This window comes from Alligator sinensis, unplaced genomic scaffold, assembly GCF_000455745.1.
Source record: "Alligator sinensis unplaced genomic scaffold, ASM45574v1 scaffold115_1, whole genome shotgun sequence".
NCBI classification, from domain to species: domain Eukaryota; kingdom Metazoa; phylum Chordata; order Crocodylia; family Alligatoridae; genus Alligator; species Alligator sinensis.
In genome coordinates this window covers 2,452,597-2,457,684 of record NW_005841895.1, presented here as the reverse complement: position 1 = coordinate 2,457,684, position 5,088 = coordinate 2,452,597, and the positions used below count along the sequence as shown (strand labels likewise).

The window sequence follows — 5,088 nt, the reverse complement described above, 5'->3', positions numbered from 1 at the left end:
TCAAAATCTGAGAAGTAGGAAGCTCTTAGAAGTCTGGCACTTTCTGAAGAGCTTAGGTATTATCTTTGTAGACTCCTCTTGGAGCTCTGTATTATAGATTAAGGAAATTCTAGGGAAATGGGTAAAAATGAGTAAAATTGCCTAGAAAATTTTGTAGGACCATTATCATATATATATATATATGCCATTTTAGAAGCAGGCTCTAAGTTATGCATTGGTAATGCCAATCATCCTCTTGCTTGCTTTTACTATATAGCATAATATGCATAACATCCCTACTATTCTCATCTTGACTCTCTTTTCCTTTTTCTCTTGTCTTTGAAGTAAACACTCCTCAAGGAGAAGAGTCCAGCATCGGCTTAGGGAAAATCTAGAGCTAGCCACTAGCACTGGCTCAGCTTTTAGCACTTTGTTATTGAAGGTACCAACTGGTCTCCAGAGGCATGACAAGCTGTTTTCAATCTCCTCATTTATAGAAGAAATATGACACACACAGCCCACTTCAAATCCAGGTAGTAGTAGATACTCAGTCTAAGCCCTCATTCCTCACTTTATCAAATCTGCCATTGAAAAAAAATGCTGCAGGGGGACATGGCCTGACCATTGTCATTGCTATAGGTATAGGGATTTTGGCTTATGGATCTACCTCTTCCCAAGACTAATTTTTGAGTAGCAAATGCGTGATTAAGTAATTCAGAATGGGGAAAAAATTGAATGTATCAAGATTCTTTGTTTGCTGCCGGTTTGTTCGGGTTTTTTTTTCACTTCTCTCCAAATTCTTCTTATGACAAACATCATCATGACATTGTCAGGTCAGGCTGTGTCAATCACATCCCTTTACATTATATTGTATATGTTTATACATTGGGTGGTGAAAACCGCTTGTGGGTCAGGCAGGAGATTGAAGAGACACTTTTCTGTAGTTTAAATAAAACACAAGCTTTTTCTGAACAGATGGCCAACCCACCCACCATCAGGTAAAGTCAAACAGACCTAATGAATGGAAGGCGAGTGATTCAAATCTCATCAGTTGGACTGGGTTGTTTGTTTGTTTGTTTGTTTGTATTAATGGAAATAAGTTGTACAAGGCTAATCAGGGACTTGATCATGGAGATGCAGGCATTTCTAAAACTAAAAAAAAAAACCATCAAAATTAGCACTACTTGAAAAACCTCTGATGGAAGTTTTCCATTTGAGAATTCAGTTCTGTCCAAAAAAAAAGTTGCTGAAGTTTACTTTTCTTTTCCCAAAATAACTTGCCTACAAAATTGCCATAATTACTGTTTTAACATCTTCTCCCCTCTTTTCATTTGTGTTTTTGGGTGTTTGTTTGTCTTTCTTTCTTTCTTTTCTTTTTTTGATTGCTGGCTTTTGAAGCAAAACATGAAGTCCTCTCAAAAACAAAAGTTCATTGCAAACAAAATACCAATGCCAAAATAACAACATCAACATTTTTAACATTTTGTTTTGGATCTGCAACACTATTTTTGTGGGGAGAACTCTCTTCTGTGCACTTTTGAGTTCAGGTTTCATTACTAATCCAAAGAAGAATAAATGTTGAAATTTCCTAATCTTTTGAAACAGAATTTCTATTCACTGCATGGCTCTATTATTAGGAACAAATCGAGTCCCACTAATTCCATCCCCTGCCCCAAAGAAGTTTGTATGTCATAAAAAAAAACAAAAAAAAAAAACCCTCTCTCTCCAGGGTCACTTGAGGCTCAGATCTGGAATAGAAAAATGAGTTTAATGTACTATCCTGGAAATACCCCTTGTCCCTGTTCATATCTAGGTCACAGGATCAAAGCAACTGATTCTCTACCAATACCTTGAGGTTCCCATATTGCACTCTTTTGTGTGCTCTTGCTTCCTGTCAATGGCTAATTTTAACCCCTTTCTCAGCTAAGGCTGACTTCCAAGGATGCTGAGCACTTGCAGCTCCACCTGTGCTTGGAGACTGCTGTAGCTGTTCAGCATGTTGGGAAACCAAGTTTCTGGTTGCAAGGCTGTTAGGATAACCCTATGTGGGGTATGTTTTTCCCAAACCATTATCAGGAGTCAGGGTCCCACGTGGGTCTAACTATCCCCAGCTGGCCCGTTACCTGCCTGATATAAGCAGCTGACTGCTCATATTCTTCAAGCCAATCAACAAGGCAGGTGCATGCATCAAACTCTAGATCCTTGTTTCTTCCTATTGGTTCCTAGTTCCTGCCTCCTAAATCTTTGCTTCCTGACCATTGGCTTGTGCCCCCTTTCTTAATAGCCACCAGCTCTGGATCCTCTGGGTCATGATTTTGGTTTGGATCCCTGCTTCCTGCTCCTGACCTAGATCTTGACTCCATCTTGGTGACCACTCAGGTCTTGGTCCCTTTCAGACCTCAGCCTCTTGATCTACCTGTTCTTGATGCCTTGACTCATGACTCTAGCTTGGACCCTTGTTTCCTGAACTTATCCTCTCTTAGCTGCTGACTCCCTAGCTCTGATGCTGACTGCTCACATTCCAGTTGTCCCCTGACACTCAGGGACATTTTTGTTATGTTGTTCTCATTAAAATCATTTTTTTTTAATTTTATTTTTTGAAATATTAAATCTCAAATGTTCAGAAAATCCACAAAATGTGGTGTGTGTCAATCAATATGTCGTACTTTGGCAGTTCTTCATTTAAATGTGTTATCTATAATTAGCTTAAATTCTGTAACAAAGTTATTCTGAATAGGGTGGGGGGAGGGAGAGAGGGAGGGAGGGAAGGAATGTGGAGCTTTTCATCTTTGGAAATGTTTAACCAAAATATTTCATAACTTTGCATAAAACTATTCAGAATCAACTCATTCCAGGAAATGAGCTTTTTTGGTTCCAGTTGTGAGAGGGGGAAAAAAGTGCTGTTGAAATATTCCTGAACAGCTCTACCTGAGACTTGGAAAAAAATAATTTTTTAACTACTATTACATTAATATTTAGTTATCTCCCTGTGCTTCCCTTGTCCGCACACCAAAAAAGTACCAAGTACAGCCTCTTATTGACTTTTGGATATTTAGCACTTCAAACAGCTATATAGGGAATGTTGGTCTTCATTTTTAATGTTAATTTATACTATTATTGGAGAAATTATTCTAGATGAATTTTTGTTAATCAACTCATTGTATGGAAAATCATTTCCAAGACAAACTCATCTACTTCCCCTTTCCTGGCAAGTTTATTTATTTTATATTTATACCAATTTATACTACATTGCAGTAACTTATACCTTGTTTTTTCTTCAAGGATACATTTTAAATAATAGTTTTTGATCTCTCTTTCTCTCAATTCCCGGCGATGACAACAGCCATTTTAGTTTGCTCTTTTTTTTTTTTTTTCAAGACGGGTAACATCCTGTCTAAATTCTTGTGTGTTCTTGACATTTCTGGGAGTGTCATACTTTTCTGGCCTCATCTAAGATGACTCTTGTCATTTTGCTTTTTTTGTGTGTGATAGACAAGTATCTATATACTAAAGCAGAACATTTTTCTCTTTTTTTTTTTTTTTTTGTGTGTAAGCTAGAGCTTACTCAAGTACATTGGACAAAACAAGCACCAAAGAAAAGAGTACTTTGTTGGCACAGCAGTCAAAGCACTGACTTGAATTTCTCTTTAAGTGACTTACTGAGTTAACTTATTTGGAAGCAGTGAAATGAAATACAGCAAGTGCCCGACATGTCAAGTAAGAATGAATATCCTTAAATAAAGAGTGAATTTGATATCAGGGAAGTTTCTGTTATTGCCCAATGTTCTTAGATGGAACAGGTGGTGAAGGAAAGTAGTTAATCTTAAAGATTATAGGGTTACCTAGCTGGAAGACCAAAATATTTTATACAAATAAGTTTTCAAGTCAGAACCTTAAACATTGTATTAACACCCTACGCTGAAGTCAAATCTAATCTGTATTTTTTCTCCTCACACTATACTAGGGTCTCCTGCTGCTCTGAATGAGTTGACTTAATAGCAACAGGATTGGGCTCTTCATGGACAAACTATTCTGCCTGTAAGTAAGCTCTCACTCCCTGAAATGTTGTGTGAAGGTGGACTTTAGTAAAAAAAAAAAAAAAAAAAAAAATGAAGCATGTGTACTTGCATGTGTATAGCTAGATCTGATCAGGAATCCTGTGGTGACAAAATGGTGACTTGTCCAAAAAGGAGGTGGAAGGGACAGGAAAACTGCACTGCCTGATTTTGAGAAGTGCTTTCCTGTCTTTCCTGCTTTCTTTTTCCATCAAAACTTGACCCAAGCAGAAGGTAGAGGGACAGATCTCTACCTGGTGTTTATTGGCTTCAGTTGAATTAAATTGATCAACAACAGCTGAGGATCTGGCCCAAAATTATCAATGGAAGCTGAGTTCTAAACCTGAGATTATCATCTTTGACTTCCCATCGCCACACAGAGGAAGTGGGACAATTGACCAGAATTTACAACTGTGATTAGGCACATGAAAGATGCTAGGTGATATTCAGAAAGATGTCAAACAAGGCCTGGTTGCTAAACAGCTTGCTCTTTTTATCTTTGTTTTCTTCTTACATTCAGTAACCACCAGGAATAGCACGTAAGTGGGGCAATATGTATGCATTACATAAACCCTTCTCTGTTTCCTTAACGGATGTAAACCTATGAAATAAAATCTGTGCTTGGAACTGTAGCTAGTCATCTCTATATCTTGAGGGGACTGGTTTCCCTGGCCCCTACCGTGAAGAATTTGATGAGGCAGGAGATTCTTTACAACACATGGCAAATTTGATAATAGACACACAAAACTGTGTGATTGTAAATCTCTGTTGAACCATCAACTAAAAAGTATGCATGTTGCCATGTATTTAATATGAAGCCACGAAAGTGGTTTTATGTACCTTCTAATGCACGTGGACACTTTTCCCATTACTGATGACTCCCTAATAATATTAGAAAAACAATTTAGTCTCACTCTGATACATGACTATACAACCATTGAGAATGCAATGGTGTGGAGCAGGGAGATGCATCTCCAGAGCCAGGACTTTGGGGCCTGCTCTAGATTTGTACTGAAGATCATCTCCAGTCAACCCAGTGGTCCAATGGACTGTC

At 38.0% G+C, this 5,088-nt stretch overlaps 1 long non-coding RNA gene across 2 annotated transcripts in view; it reads left to right on the top strand.

Moving 5' to 3' along the window:
- Positions 1-3,948: 3,948 nt before the first annotated feature.
- Positions 3,949-5,088, top strand: part of LOC102376267 — a 91,311-nt gene continuing 90,171 nt past the window's right edge. For both annotated transcript variants that reach the window (XR_001357574.2, XR_323176.3), the window contains exon 1: positions 3,949-4,017. This is a non-coding gene — a long non-coding RNA (uncharacterized LOC102376267). The remainder of the gene's footprint in view (positions 4,018-5,088) is intronic.